Here is a 17854-nt window from a genome sequence, read left to right as displayed (position 1 = left end):
AGACATCATTGTAGATTGCATGTCGTATTATTATTCCTGGGTATATTATAGTTAGATAATGCTAGATTAAAGAGATATGCATGTGTTTAGTAGTTAGATTAGATTACATTTAGCTTAGTTATTCCATGTTACATCTTATGTCGTCCCACCAACATGATCAAATCTCTCTGGGAAACTGGTCCCATTATCCCTAGTCGGAGCCACTATAGCAAATGGAAAAGGAGCTGCTTTCAAGGTTAGGATCAGGTGGTTTCCTCCATGTCGTCACAACACTTTTTGAGGCTTCAACAGGTATCAAGAAAACTTGTTTTTAAATTACAACACATAGAATTAGTAGTATCTTCTCCATCTAAAAATCCTTCTTCAAGCAATCAGATCATATTTACTAAGTTTATATAGATGAAGAAGAATAATGAAGCTTTAAAATTGGCCACTTATTCACAATTTTCGAAGCAAACTTTGTCTGCTCAGAGCAAATTGATGTCTGCATTAGATCCTATAAAAGGAAATTTTCAGTTAGCTTTCCTAGAGCCATAGGTTCAAGTTCCAAAGTTTGTTGAGGATTATAAAAATTCATAGTTCTCTTTTGGTACAAAACAAATTCACCCTATAAATCAAATAGATTTGCATAAACAAACAGGTGAATTAATCTATTCTCTTTGACAAGTTTTGCTATGAATGTTTCTAAATTGTACATTTCTTTAAACAAAACGATCTCTAAACTTAAGATGGAAAGGATGTCATCCCATGCCAAAGATACTAAGATTAAATATTTAGAAGATCTTGTTATTAAATTGGGTTTGGATCCACAGGATATTGATGTTGCAAACGAAGTTATTAAGAAATATGCTAACATACATGCCTTGAGGAAAATATTGAAATTGCCTACTATAGATCATCCACAAGCTCAAGAAGTAGGATATTTAGGGAAATAAAAGGAATATTTATTATCCATTATAATTCAACAAAATTTACAAATACAGAGCATGGAGTCAAATATGGATAAGTTGTTAAAAGAGAAAGAACAAGCTAGCAGCGTAGTGATTCCAATAGTGGAGACAAGTTCAACAGGAGATGAGACTACAAAAAGATTGCCTGAAGCACTATCTTCTCTTAGCCTCAAGAATGTTGAAATTGACAAATTAAAAGAAGAGTTGGATAGAGAATAACATAATAAAATCAAGTCAGATAATGCTTTATTAGTGGACATACAAAAGTCTTCAAGTTTACAAAAACAATTAGAGAATTATTTGAGCAGTTCTAATAATGTTCAGTGTTTATCACAGGCCAAAGAAAAAATATGGATGGAAATCACGTCCTATGTGTTTGAAATTTGATCTTCTCTTGAGATTATTGTAGAGCAAGAGGAATTGCTAGAAAGGGAAAAAGAAGCTATTGATGAAATCAAAATGGAAATGGGAAACAAACTTGGACAAGAAAGTCAAATCATTAAAACTCTAAACACAAAGTCCATAGAAGAGCTTGAAGAATTAGGAACTGAAGACATGAACAAAATCAATAATTAAGAGTAGAAACGTTCTAATGAAGAAAACCATGACGCTAAAGACAAAGGAAAAATGTGAAAATTTACAAGTACACATTAATAAGTTCTGCAAGAAAGTTTCTATTTTGTAGCATAGGGGTCTTCCATCCTTCAATAATGCACAAGGTCAAATGGTGAAAAATGAGCAATATCAAATATTAATGAATAGGTAAGCGCTGGACAAGTCAAAATTCGCTGGAATCAAGGGAGAAATTAATGGTCATAATTTAATTCACATATTAAATGATGATATTTTCATATGCTATGAAATCAATCATTTGTTCATTGTAAAACCTTCTTTTGAGAAGTATACTAAGCTAGATGAATCATATAGACAAATGATTGGTCTTGGTTACGCAATAGATGAAGAGTGGGAGTAGCTAGTCAAAGTAGTTGGATAAGTTCAACTTATCAATGTAGCATATCAGTGTCTGATCAAGGCCAATGAAGGTTTCGAGCAACAAAAACATAGTAGTTTCAAATACATCGGACCCAGATGCAACAACCATGCACAATTGGAGACTTTTTTGGAGCAGTTTTTCTATTCTTAGCCAAATTTGTTTAAACATTATCCAAAGTTTTGGATAAAAAATTATTTTTGATGTAAATATTTCATAGGAAAAGATATTTTGTAAAGCACTATATATATACCTTTATTTTTAAATGAAAAACGTTGATACTTAGAGCAAATTTTTGTAATATTGTTGTAATACTTTCGACTTGAGGATAATCAAAGGGTTCTAGTTTCTACTTGTGACAACATTTATGTACTTGTGAGTGTTTCTCGCGATTTCATAATCTATTTCTACGTATTTTTGAGCTAGTGTAGCACAATGGGAAGGGCTAGGTTGAGTATCAGCCTCCTCGACATGCCTAGCAAAGTTATTTTCTATACTGAGTTAAATATTGAGAAATGTGTTTAATTGATCACCTAGAAATCAATAGATTGTTGCTTCTATGCTATATTTAAATGTATTTTTGTTCACTGTAGAGGTTCATCTATACGTTTCTTCTCATCTTAGATAATTAGATATTTAGGGAGGATTTTTAATCTTCTAAGTCCTCCTTAATTCTTCTTTCAAAGAACTTATACAGATTGTATGTTGCTATAATGTAACACCAACACTTTGATTGATCATAAGGAATACAGATTATAAGCATAAAGAGGTTTTTGTATCTTTGGATCTTCCATTCCATACATACCCCTCACAATTGATGCTTTGACACAGTTCTTTAGTCGGGGATTATCTACAAAGATACAACAATGTCAAAGCCTTGGCTATCCCAAATACCAATCCATTATCCAATTAAAGATGAGCCCAAAAAAGTCAACTTTGGTCAACAAGTCAAATATACAAATTTTGTCAAAGTCAACAGCAACAAAAGAAGCCCTAACTAATCAACGGTCAACGGTCAATCAACCTCCAAAATTCTTGGTCAAACAATCAAAGAACTCGACCTTCTTTCCTTATTCAAATCTTATCAAAGTAGCCTCCAAAAACTCAGTTAAAGGAGTGATAATGCCTATGGTCAAACTCAGTCAAAGTCTATGGTCAAGGTTGGTCAACATGCCCATAAAACTTCGATCTCCTTCCCAACAAATTGAACCTTCCAAAACAGAGATAAGTTCTAAATTTCCAAGTCAAAATGATCCAAGTCAAACCAAGTCAAAGGATGGTCAAAGTTGTCCCACATAAAGTCAATGAACCAAACAAAAAAGTTCTCCTCTTCTCACTAAGAACTCCTATTTCAGAGTTGTATGAACCAACCAAACCAAAAGAAAGAAAATGATGTGTGTGAATAGATGCCTCTAAGTGATGCGACATGTGGTGTATTTATATGTGTCCAAGGAGGTCAAATTTCCATGCCTAGGCCAACTTGTACTTTTGTGCAGAAGTGGGTTTCCTTGTATATAATTATGTTAAAAAAACAAATATCAAAGAAACAATGACAATCAACAAAAAAATAATGATAAATTTCTTGGAAACCATCTATGATTTTGAGAACCAAAGCATATAAATACTTGTAGTTTTGATTGATTATAAGCCATGAACATCTTCAAAATGGTTTCAATTTTTCTGATCCATTTCAGAATGGACAATTCAAATTTGAATCCAAAATAGTCTAAAAGGGACCTTTAGACCATTCATAAAATTAAAAGAAATAAAATGAAATGGTTCATTCAAAAATTTTCCCCTTTGACTTGCAACATTCCATGGCACATTCTTGACCTTCCCTGGGGAGAAAATGAACAAATCCTTTAAAGCTTATGACCCTTTATTAATGATCCTTTCAAGTTGTAAGTTTTGGATCTATAACTATAGTTATGAAGGAAAACCTAAGAATAATTCCTTAGAAAGAAGGCATATGAGAAATCTTTCAAGTACATAAAGGTTAGGGATGGTTGGTTACAAGTGAGGGGGAATGGGGTTATAAGTGTTAAGGGCTAATGTGTTTGTGAGTTAGGGGTTAGTGGAGTTAGAAAGTTATGGGTTAGGAATTATAGGGCTTGGGGATTATGGAACACTTAGGATATGAGTAGTGGGTCAATTGTAAAGAGCCAATGGGTAAGGGGGAGAGAGAGAGAGAAACATATTTGTGCATGATATCATGTAGTTTGAGCGGACATTGATTATGATAGAATCATATAAATGATAGACAATTTCACCAATGGATACAATAGTGTCTATATTGACATTAATATAGTCGTAATTTAACATCTACCTACAATATTTTTAAAGAAGCTAACCAATTGTCCTTTATTATATTCTAGACCAACTACTTTAGTATATGTAGATAGCCCATTCTCTTTCTCACTCTTCTATGGGGATTAAGAGATGAATTTATTAACTTATTGAATTGGGATTGGAAGGACTTGAACTTTCATCTTCATAGGGAAGTACTCTAATCAATTGAACTACAATACCAATGCAATACAATTCACCTACTATTGGATCATATTTATTTTATGGTAGGTGCTAAATAAATCGTATAGATTATGTGCCTACTAGGTCGATAAAATATCTTATCCTTCCCTTCCATTTTTGAATGTATCAATTCATATGGAGTTAGCCATCTACGTTATGAATATATATCGATGTCGATGCTCAATAATCAATTATCTCTTCATCCATAATTAGTATGAATATAACCATACTAATGATTCGTATTGAAAAAAAGAAATTAAAAATGAGCTAAGAAAGTTAAAATAAATGAGGAGCCAAGTACTTGACACTTTTGTAATCAATTCTAAATTATCCATATGATGTCAAGCTTTTCACTAAATGATATTTCCCCTTTACACTTCTTAAGGGCTATAATTTTACAATGAAAAACTTTGTATTGACAATAATTCAATACGAGATAATTGAAAAAGAAATTAGGAGGGTTTTGACACAATCTCTATCAACATATAATTTCAACGCAAGACATTTTAGCTAGTAGGTTAGCATTGATTTGTACCATTGTTTTAGCAAACTTACTAATAGAGAGACCTTGTGCTAGCAAGTAGGTTAACAACATTGTCTAGCTTACTACCATAGACTACCCTTTTGTTGGGGTAAGGTTCTATAGAACTCCCATGCTAAGCATGTAGGGTAATTGAGTTTTTGATAATATTTGCTAAGATTGATTATTAGAGAGAGTTTGCTTTCCACTCCTAAGTCCTCAACACATAGCTCAAACCATACAATGGCGTTCAAACAAGAATGTCCATCACTAAGTGGTGAATTCTCTAATGACAAACATTTTTGTATGATTCAAAATTATTTAAGATAAATATTTAAGCATGGAAGAAGTTTACATAGATATTTCTTTGAGTTTAGATATTATGGCTAAACTAATGTGGTGGTTGAACAATGGGTTTTCCTAAAAGCTATCCCACATGAAAATTTGAGATAAAAAATTTGCCCTATTCCCAAGGCAATGGAATTGAGCACATGAGAGAGAAACTTCACTACCAAAGCAATTGTCTTAGTTAAACAATAAGACGTCTTCCTTCTATTGTAATAAATCAAAGTTTTGATGTGGTCATAAGTGAAAAGAGTACAAAAGATTTTGCAATTTTTACCAAGATTTAAACAAAAAAATCATAGGTAACCAAGCTTCAAAAATTCTCATCAACATTGTCAAATGCATTGGGTATTTATGGTACATATTAGCTCCATATGCTTTATTGATTTTTATCCTTCCATGGTGTCATTATTAGTCTAACTTCTCAAAAATGCATGGAGGAAGAAATTAACAAATGTAAAGAAATGGGACTAACAAACCACCTTGGTAAATTTATCTAAAAAGATCAAAACACTTGGATAAGCAACCTCTAATAGTGATGAAAATAAAAAAGCTTCTTACTGCATCCATAAAGTAAATGCCAAGGGAAAGGGTTCATGAATGTTTAATATAGAGGGCCATGTAACCTTACCATAGGAATTATTAAATTCAATCTTAATGAAAGTGATGCTTTGCCTTGCCTTATTTATAGCACTTGCCAAGGTCATTTTTGATGAAAATATGCCTTAATTTCCTATTGACTCACATTATGGATTTGGAACCATTCTTGACCTACATAAACTACAAATCCATTATCACCACATCCTACTATAATAAATAATTACTTTGGTCTCATGTCTTGGAGTGAAACATGCTAAATCACAAGGGTTTTATGATTTGCTTTCTACCCCTACCTAGTAAATCTCCGAACTTCACACATTCTCACTCCAAATTGATTTTGAATTTTAGTTTTAACATTTTATCCACACCATGAGTAATCATGTTTAATAATGAAGAATAATCAATATATAAATTGGATAAACGGTAATAAATATAATGGATTAAAAAAATCATAATGATGATATTAGTGTTTTGTACAATATCATGCGTTGTTATGTTTAACCAATAAATGGCCATAATCATAATTCATGACGTTTGATTATTATTATTATTATTATGTAAAGAACTTTATGTATATTACATGTCCTTCCCATTAAGGATTTTTTACTATCTTAATGCTAACTTCTAATTTTTTTCTTTGATTAATTACTCTTAACATTGTTTTGCTTGAGAATACTAGATGGTAAGATTTAAAGTTTTAAACAATTTTGTGATCGTTAAAAGGGTGAATCAATGTTATATTGATTATTTTAAAACTTTAGTGAGATACTTTGTTATGCCATCTTCAATTATGATTCTTAATATACCCTAAAAAATAAGTTTTACTGAACTCTTAATATTTAGAGATGCTACTAAGTTTTGTTTTGAACAATATTAGTAAGTTAGAGTTCCATGCAACAAGTTTTACCATGACGGTGACAATAAGGTCCAATGGTTGGGCTTCTTTCTATTATAATATTTGAAATTGATGTTGTAGTGTTTGATGATGTGTCAACACCCTTGCTTTAATATACACTTTTTCCACTGACAATGAATTGGTTTTCAATTGTGACTAATATGTATGTGTTATCTAGTTAATCTATAGCCTATTGACATTTCAATTATAGATTGAATTTAGCAATGCTGAAACTCAAATTTCCAATTTGAATTGATTTTATGAAGATTTTCCTATCCACAACGTGTATCTTAACATTACAAATTTTGTTGATTCAACTAGATTGATTGATCTTCCTTTGTTGATCCTTGAAATGCATATTTATTCTCTTCAATATTTTAACATTGTTAAATAATGCTTGATATTAATTCCTTATACAATAATTTTATTTATTTTTCATTTGATAAAAATTGCCATCATTTTACCAACATCATATAACCTTTTTTTCTTATTCCTTATTGAATCCTTCAACCTTCTGATAATTTGATATTTTTCTTTTTAAGATCATGTCTCAGTTCATAATTTACATCTTCATAGTCTACTTAGAAGATTTCAATTTAAGTTCATTTTTTTTCAATTGTAAATATTTATCCTCAAATTAATGTGCAAAAATTAGAATAAAACTTCTTTTATCAAAACTTAACTTTTCATTTTGACAACTTTGAAATTATATGGGTGCAAAGTGTGAGGCCCCACTAGAAATAGTGATATACTTATATGAGGGAATGTTGAGGTTTTAAACACTTTGGTGTTAATTTGACACCTTTCTTAAACATAATTGTAGTTCTAGCTTTAATATTATCTCTTGCATTGGGACTTAAGAAAATAGACCTTTAAATCATGAGATAATTTTTTTTTAATGTTTTAATAAACTAAGCTTGATTGTAGTTGATAAGCTTAATACATTTTATTCTCCTCCATGTTATCACTTAGAGAAACCCTGGCTGTGGGGAAAACCTCTAAGGTAACCTTTAACCACTTAGAGATTGAAGTTGACCCTTCAATCCGGAGGGGGATCTCTCCTCAATGTCAACTACCCTACGTCACAATGATAGAAAATATGTTAGATATTTCATGGCCAAATTAATTGAGAAAGAAACTAAGGTTGGTTGGTGTGGTGAAGTAAAATTATAAGTGCGGACACAAACAATTCCTCTAGCCCGATAACGGGTCTAGCCACAAACAAGACATTCTATGGAAGATTTCCTTAGGTTAGAACCAATTAAGAGGGCCTACCTTTTAGTACACTTATCCCGTTTGGTGATGGCCTTGCTTGCTCGCTCCAGTTAACTCCCATTTCTTTCTTCGAACGCCTGAAACAAGTAAACAACAACCGTGATAATAGACAAATTGTAATTCAACCTACTTAACAAGTCAAGAAGCATTAAGCCATAAACATGTGAGATGACACATTATGTAGGAAATCAATCAATAGTTGCATAGATATTAAATCAAGAAGAGATTACAACCATTGTATTGACGTTGTTGTTCTCATTTGACGAAACCAGGTTCCCACACACTTCTATTAGCATTCCATGGTGACCTCAACAATGATAGTTTTAAGGCTCTTCCCTTTAGTCTTCACACTAAACCAAATTCATACTTCTGCTTGACACACAACTAGAGAGCTACAACTATGAATAGCTTGTTGTTTACTCCAAACTTAATTAGCACTAGCACACCAATATTAACACTAGCTTGTGCTTGGGAAAAAGTGAGGTTTATATAGCATGAATGTATGGGAGATGGTTCCTCTTCTCATGGGACAAGGTCTTATCTTTTGAGGTAGTTCTATTCTTATAGGGAAAGGAGCCCAAACTGACATCCTCGACTCCATCTGGCTCAACCATTTACTAGACTTCTATTACGAAGCTTCTAGAGTTGGAAGCTTCGGTTCCTTATTTAAAAAACTTTCCAAAAGAGGATCAGCGCAACTGGAACAAGGCTCATTCACTCCGGTCGACGCTAGGGATAGTGTTAATCCCTGAATATCGGCTCAAGGAGGACACTGGCCATTAGGGCCGACTTTGTAAACTGGGAAAAACAGAAGATCTTTGGGAAATGATGCAAAAGGGAATAGTTCTACACATGAAGAGAGACACAATGGGAGTTTCTTCATGAAGGGGAAGCATTTATGGTTCACTATAGAGGTCCTCCAGGATCATAGAATAGGGAGTACAGGGACAGTGTCAAAATGTTGTGTAACAGATGACCCCTAAAGCGTGAAGGCCGAACTAGAGTGAGGGATGAAATGCTTTATGAATCAATGCAGAGAACCAAAGTCTATCGTAGGAAAACCTGCAAGCAAGTACAGATACATATACATAACTGAAAACTCTATCAAATGATACATTAATTGTGGTATGGACACAACCATCCAGAGAATGATCATGTAAATAGATCCAGACATGGGCACAACCATCTAATAAACAGGATCATATCGAAACCAAGGTATGGTCATAGCTATCCAATAATGAGAAGGATCACATATGATAACTCATGGTATGGTTGCAACCATCCATTTTAGAGAGACATGTAGATCAACATGATCATGTCACACCGCCTTGCAACCTGGACTTTTGTAATCTGAGCCTAGGGTCTTGTGCTCCAACACGACCCGATCAAAGTACAAATTCTAACATGTGAATAAATGTGTTGACGTCGAACAAGCTAGAAAATCGCTTGATTACCAGCCGATGATGTGAACTGTTAACAGGCACGAGAGAAATCACCAATAATGGCAGTGGTCCTCAAGGTACTATCAACACGATTCACAGAATGTGAATAGAGGAACTAAAGTCGAACACCCGTGAAATCACTTAATCGAAAGCCAATGATGTAGACTTGTCGTCGAGTGTGGAGAACTTGCCATTAGGGCATGGAAGCTCTAAGGGATTGGAAGCTGAAGTTGATAGGAAGTGACCGTGTCAAAGGAGGGCCATGATGTATCCCACATCATCGACATGAGAAAAAGGGATGCAAAATGATTTTTGGATGATACAGAGAATCGCGGGTAAGTGTAACTACAGAAGGACAACCCTTGAACATATCGGTGACACGACTAGAAGTTTGGCAGCTTTTGGATCCATAAGATCGGTGGTCATGACAACTTTGCAGAGATTAAATGGAAGGCAAAAATGAATGGCCCAACCCAGGAAATTCAACGATAAAAAAGAGGATATTCCATCCCGACACGAAGCAAAAAGTGTCATGTTCAAGAGGCAGTTGCCGACACAACTGATTAGATTTCCAAATTTTCCCCCACTATTTCTAGTAGGTACCCCAATTATTTTTTGTTAAAATTGGCAACTAGGGCCAAACTCCATCTGGGTCATCTTATTTATGGCAGCTGGTATTTTTCTTGGATCCCCCTCATCGAGAGGTGTAGGATTGATCTAAAGACCATTCAATTTTGATAAGTATTCATGGAGTTATGAATTTAATTGTGTTATAAGACAATTCGTCAAAGTCAGTGAACAACCAAATAAACTCCACATGTGCTCAACGTTTTAGTATAAAAGGAGATGACTTGAGAGTCATTTCACACACACACACTTCTATTTTGATTTCTCTCCACTTGTCTTGGGTTTTAGCGGAATAGAAATCTAGGAGTGGAAGCCCTAGACATTGGAGGAAAAAAGGTTGCCCTAGCCGCAGTCTAGAAGAAGGAATACGCTGCCCTAATCTAGAGGACGTAGTCATGAAAGAGAAGCCCACTATCAAGAAGGAAGCCTACAACCCTATACGCTGGTCCCTACCAAAACACAGTCAAGGAGGAAAATACCATGCCCTAGCCACAACATTAGGAGGCTGCCCTAGGCAGCGCGGAAGGGCTATATGGACAACGTATTGAGCAAGAGTCTTAGCCATTGTTTGGAGGGGTTCGAAGTGTTGGAGAAGAGGCTGAGTTCCCTTGTTGTCATGCCGCAGTCATACGACTGATTTGTGGGCAATTTTAGTGACACATTTACAGGGCCGCAGTGAGGGACTACTACAACAATTGGGAGATGAAGTTTGGATGGCCGGGAGACCTAGAACGGACCTCCTAACCAGGTTGCAGTCACCTCTAAGGACAACAAGGAAAACATGGATATTTTCCTATACGTTAAGCTAGTTGGTATGCTCTAACCAAATTAGTACATGCACAGAACCCTAGGCAGAAATCAATAGTAGCATGCAGCAGAATTGAGGGTTGTTTGTGGACTGATGAATAGATGCATGGGACAACAAGGCAACTAGTACAACAGTGCTAATATATATATATGGGACAGCTAGGCTACATGGTGCTGCTAACTAGTGCAGCAAGGTAAATAGGACAAGTTGGGCTACATGGTGTTGCTAACATGCATGGGACAACAAGGACATTGTGCTGCTAACATGCATGGGACAAAAAGGAAATAGTATTTCTAACATGCATGGAACAACAGGCAGGTATGCTAAGACATATGGGATAGCTGCAAGGTATGGCAAGGGAAAGTGGGACAACAGTTGTGACATTACAACAGCAAGCATGGTACAACAATGAGCATGGACAACATGGATAGCAGTGGCAAGCATGGTGCTGCAAGCACATGAGACATGTAGTATGACAACATGGTTCAACCAAGGCACATGGGACAACAATGCAACATAAGGTGCAAAAATCATGAGGTTCAACATTGTGATGATGGGTGTCGCATGGTGCAACATGGTGAGGTGTAGCATGATGACGAGATGCAACACAGTGAGAGGTGAAGGAGTCACTTTGGAGAATCAGTTGAAGCAACATGTCTTCAATTGATCTCATGTATCATCTTCTTAGAGATGATCTATGCTCTTATATAGATAAGTCAAAGTGTTGACTTCTGTTGTAAATGTACTATCTCTCTCTCTTTGCTGAACTATTGAAGAACATAAAAGATGAATTGATCAAGGGTTTCCCCACATTGGGGTTTGTCCCTGGCTAGTGCCACATCTTATGTCCTCTTGTCTTGGCTTGTCTTCTGTGATTTATGTTTATGTATCTGCAGTTTACTTTAATGCTGATGTGATTGCTAATATGGAAAAGATATTGATCTAACTTTGAAAATTGAAATAAATTGCTCTAAGCATAGAACATACCTAAAATTAACATGGTATTGGAGCTGAGGTGAAGACAATGCCCAAGAAAAGTTGAGGTGAAGACAATGCCCAAGCAAGAGTGAAAGAGCAATCACCGAAGACAGTTGGGAAAGGACAAAAGGATCACGATTCCTCATCCCTCTTCAAATTCGCTAAGGGTGAAGTGGAAGCAGAAAAAATTATTGGAATGGCATAGCAGAAGCTTTTGATGGCCTACCTAAAGATCACTTCCGGATCTAAGGGTGGAAAAAAAGATAGATGCCTTGTTTGTAATAAGTTCGGTCATTATGCGAAGGAGTGTCCAAATGGCAGGGACACATCTCTTGATGAAGATAATAATCATTCCAGGGACATCTTCAATGATCAAGGGAATGACAGGTAATGAAGGTCATCAAGGAAACGACTAACTCTTCAAGAAAGCAAGGAACCCCAGGTATGAAGAATCAAATGTTGTTTCTGATAAGATAAAGAAGCGTTATCTTGTATTGGCCCTCTCCTTCAGATTCTTTGGGAATCTGGCTTATTGATTGTAGTGCTTCAAGGCATTTCATCAGATAGAAGGGTGATCTCTCTAATAAAGATGGAAACAATCGTGGGATTATACTTGGAGCTGATGCCACCTATCCCGAAAAGGGTGTAGGGAATGTTACCCCTAAATTGAATGAGGGTAACTCGATTCATTTACAGAATCTCAACCTGGTGTCCATTTTGGCAATGGAAGTCAAAGGTTACAAGGTGGCATACGTCAATGGAAAGGTACGTGTTTGAAAATGGAATTTTCAAAGATGCTTTTGAGTTCAGGTTTGGCAATTTGTATTAAGTTGCAGGATGGTCCATTGGGGACCATGTCAGTTGTCACATCTCATTTATAGCACCGGAGGTCTACTTATTATGGGGCCCTACCCGATGTGAGTTAGATGGTGATAGGGATTCCTGAATTCAAAAAGAGCATGAAGGTACATGTCTGACATGTACCAAAGGAAAATCTTATAAGGATACCATTCCCCTCATATAGCAGGTCCACAAGTTTGGAACAACCCAAGGGGTTTGAGATTCATGATCGAGAATCTCATGTGTGCAGGTGGAAGAAAGCCCTCTATGGCTTGAAGCAAAACACCCCGAGCATAGTATGAGAGGATTGATAGTTGTCTGATGAAGCTGAGATTCACTAGGAGTGAAGCCGATCCAAACCTTTGCTTGAAAGTTGTGGATGATAAACCTCTCATACTAGCACCTTCTGAGGACGACCTCTTTTTGACAAGTGCAGACCCTCTCATTTGCAAAAGTAAGAGGGAGTTGGATTCTGGATTTGGAATGATGAAATGCAAGCCCGTGACTACCTCGATGGAGCTTAACTTTCAGAAGTTATGTGGTAGGGATGCCGGACTTGATTTGGGAAATGCCTATGAGTTTCATAAACTCATTCTAGCATTGATGTTCTTGGTGAACTTCCATCCGGATATATGTTTTTGCAGTTAGCATGGTGAGCTCATATATTGTTGAGCCTCACTAGATTGGTGCTAAGGATATTATGAGATATCTCCGGGGCACAATCTCTCATAGATTGAGATACACTACCGGAAATATAAAGTTGCATGATTATTCGAATACTAACTGGGTAGGCAGTGTGGAGGATCGCAAGAGCACTTCCAAGTGTTGGTTCTCTTTGGATTTTGTTCGATATCCCGAATGAGCAGGAAGCAGAAGTCGGTTGCTATAAGCATCGCTGAGACCGAATACATAGCTATGAGTATAATCTTTTGTGAAACTACCTGGTTGTGGAAGCTCTTCAGTGAGATGTTTATACACATGATGGATACCACCGTGATCCTCTGTGACAACCAGGGGGGATTCGATTGTTGAGGAATCCCATATTCTATGATTGCTCCAACAGATAGACATCAGATACTACCTTATTTGGGATATGGTACGTCGATGAGCGAGGAGGCTCCATCGCATTGAGACTGATGTACAGGTCGCAGACATTTTGTCATAGCCCCAGGGAAAGGTCAAATTTGTGACTTTCTCGAACAAATTAGAGTCGTTAAGAGACCCTCTTATGAGGGTCTTGCATGTTGCATGCATTGAGCTCTGGGAGCTTTGAGGGGGTTGGGATACTTACTAGAGCAACACGCGACCATAGGGTGACTCAACCTCCCCTATTGGTGCGTTGTGTACAGGGTTAATGGCACAGCCTTCCCCTGTGATACCCCGTGGAAACTTAGGGACATGATGAATGGTTCCCCTGTCAAGGCATCCTACCCATGAAGTCTGGGACTCATGGGAAGTACCTCTCCTCTAGCCAATGAGCAGGGAAATGGGGTTAGGGACCATAGTAGTACTATCGATGGACGCATCGTTGTATCTACCATACTCCCTATGCTAGGATGACCTCCATTGATCTGGGATCAATGAAACTGATCTGGGATCAGTATGAATGGTTTGAGATACTCTCTTGTGATATTGATCTGGGATCAATAAAACTAACTTCAGGTCAGTAGAGAATGGTATGAGACATTCTCGATCAATTCTTCTTCTTCATGGTTCAATAGAGCGGAGCTCAGCAGAGTAGTGTAGGGCACTGATGGCAGAGATAGTATAGCCAGGCATATGGATCAGTGGATGGAGTTCTTCCTAGTTGAGAGTGAGTGTTAAAATTGGCAACTAGGGCAAGACTCCATGTGGGTCATCTTATTTATGGCAGCTTCTACTTTTCTTGGATACCTCTCATCGAGAGGTGTAGGATTGATCTAAAGATCATCCGATTCTGATAAGTATTCATGGAGTTATGATTTTAATTGTGTTATAAGACAATTCGTCAAGGTCGGCCAACAACCAAATAAACCCCACATGTGCTCAACGTTTTAGTATAAAAGAAGATGACTTGAGAGTCATTTCACACACACACTTCTATCTTGATTTTTCTCCACTTGTCTTGGGTTTTAGTGGAAGAGAAACTTAGGAGTCAAAGCCCTAGACGTTAGAGGAAAGGAGGTTTCCCTAGCTACAGTCTAGAAGAAGGAATATGTTGCCCTAATCTAGAGGACGCAGTCATGAAAGAGAAGCCCGCTATCAAGAAGGAAGCCGACAACGCTATACGTTGGTCCCTACCAAAATGCAGTTAAGGAGGACAATGCCGCAGCATTAGGAGGCTGCCCTAGGCAGCGTGGAAGGGCTGTATGGACAATGTATTGAGAAAGAGTCTTAACCACTGTTTGGAGGGGTCTGAAGTGTTGGAGAAGAGGTTGAGTTCTCTTGCTGTCATGCCGCAGTCATATGACTGATTTGTGGGTAGCTTTAGTGACACATTTATAGGGCCGCAGTGAGGGACTGCTACAACAATTGGGAGATGAAGGTTGGATGGCCGAGAGACCTAGAATGGACCTCCTAACCAGGTCGCAGTCACCTTCAAGGACAACAAGGAAAACATGGATATTTTCCCTATACGTTAAGCTAGTTGGTGTGCCCTAACCAGACTATTACATGCACAGAACCCTAGGCAGAAATCAGCAGTACCATGTAGTAGAATTGAGGGTTGTTTGTGGACTAATGGATAGATGCATGGGACAACAAGCCAACTAGTACAAAAATGCTAATATATATATGGGATAGCTAGGCTACATGGTGTTGCTAACTAGTGTAGCAGGGTAAATAGGACAAGCTGGGCTACATGGTGCTGCTAACATGTATGGGACAACAAGGACATTGTGCTGCTAACATGGATGGGACAACATGGAAATAATGATGCTAACATGCATGGGACAACAAGGTGACATAGTGCTGCTAACATGCATGGGACAACATCCAGGTATGCTAAGACATATGGGACAGTTGCAAGGTATGGCAAGGAAAAGTGGGACATCAGCTGTGACATTAAAGCAGTAAGCATGGTACAATAGTAAGCATACACAACATGGATAGCAGTGGCAAGCATGGTGTTGCAAGCACATGAGACATGCAATATGACAACATGGTTCAACCATGGCACATGGGAAAACAGTGTAGCATAAGGTGCAATAGTCATGAGGTCCAGCATTGTGATGATGGGTGCAGCATGGTGCAACACGGTGAGGTGCAACATGATGACAAGATGCAACACAATGAGAGGTGAAGGAGTCACCTTGGAGAATCAATTGAAGCAACATGTCTTCAACTGATCTCATGTATCATCTTCTTAGAGATGATCTCTGCTCTTATCTAGATAAGTAAAAGTGTTGACTTATGTTGTAAATGTACTATCTCTCTCTCTTTGCTGAACTATTGAAGAACATAAAAGAAGAGTTGATCAAGGGTTTCCCCACATTGGGGTTTGTTCCTGGCTAGTGCCACATCTTGTGTCCTCTTGTCTTGGCTTGTCTTCTGCGATTTAACGAACCGTAGGAAGGAGAAACTCATGTTCGTCATGGTGACGAATCTGATATCGTTTAATATTTTAATGAGTCCGACAAAGGTGTAACTCGGTATCTTTTTCATGTTTGGAGAGTTTGAAAAAGACACGAAAAAGAAAACTCCACATGGTCTCTTTTCATACATTTCTATCTCTCGAGCCCGAAAAGGTAGAAAATGATACTTAATAGAATCGCTTGACCATTTCAGTCAAGGAGTACCTTTTTCGTAAATAGTGCATCCCAGCCCGAAAAAGGGTTAAAGGTATATTGGGCGCATGATGTTTCACATCTGTTAACGAGTTCGAAATGACAAGGGCTCGACTATCTTTTCGTGTTTAAAGGGCCGGAAAGAGCTTGAAAGAAAACCCCCCTTTTATTCTCTTTTACGAGTCAAAAGGGAAAAAACTTGGCAATCTTTTCATTTGAGTTTTACGAGTTGAGAAAAGAGCTAAAATGTGACTCGACATCATCGTCGAACATCCATCACCTGTTGCTGCGCAAAAAGGGTAAATTGCATTATCCAATTCTTGAGGCAAAATAGGTCAAAAATACTTAAAAACCCTAATATTTCATGAAAAATTGAATAAAAAGAGAGAAAAGTAAATTTTTTTACCATTTACCATTTTACCTTGTGAAAAAATTTCCACCCGTTTTTTCCCTAATTTTTCCAGAGTAGATTGCGGGAGATCTGGGAGGTCATTCGCCAAGTCGCCAGTTGCAGGTAAGAGCCAAGTCCCTAAGCTCCATTTCCATACTGTTTATTCCAGTTTCCATCCATTTTTTGGATTTTTGAGGGAAGTTTTGGCAAAAAGAAATTGCCCTCGGTCAGCGCGATTTCCAGGCACGGAATCGCGCCGACTGAAGGTAATTATAACGCCCAACAACGCCATCAGTGAAACTATTTTTAAAATAGGTTCGTCGACGCCGAAAGAAGGAAAAAGTCATTTTCCTCTCAAATCCACTATTTGAATCCAAATTTTACTTGCCAAAAATGATTATTGATTTGCAGGAAAGAATCGTCAAAAATGGTAGACTAGAAAGAACGTGAGCACAAAGATGTAGACACTCAGGGAATGAATGATCCAAATTGCCTGAACGCCTTGAGGAATTGTGGGCTCTTTAAGTTCCTTCTCACACCAGGGATGTGGGTTCAACCTGAGCTACTTCGATACCTGATTAGTCTTTGGACATAAATTGAGAAATATTCATCATTAGTGACCAGGAGCTGCGGTTGGAAACTTCAGACATATATTTCATCATAGGACTGTGCCGGGGAGGGGAACCAGTCAACCTATATGGGTCAAGACCGATTGGGGCAAGCATATCCATACTACTTGCCGAGCATTGCCCAGAAGCCCTCAAATCCAAGAGCGACAAGATTGAGATTCCCACTGTGAGAGATCTGACACTGAGAGTGCTACTATTGACTATCAACATAGTGGCGGGGTCCCAAGCAGTGCACGAGACTAACAAGTCAAAATTTCTGTATGTTATCTA

Source organism: Pinus tabuliformis, chromosome 7, assembly GCF_031772625.1.
Source record: "Pinus tabuliformis cultivar Carrire ecotype Pingquan chromosome 7, CPIR1, whole genome shotgun sequence".
Taxonomy (NCBI): Eukaryota; Viridiplantae; Streptophyta; class Pinopsida; order Pinales; family Pinaceae; genus Pinus; species Pinus tabuliformis.
The sequence above is the reverse complement of the archived record's forward strand: the minus strand, read 5'-3'. Positions refer to the sequence as shown.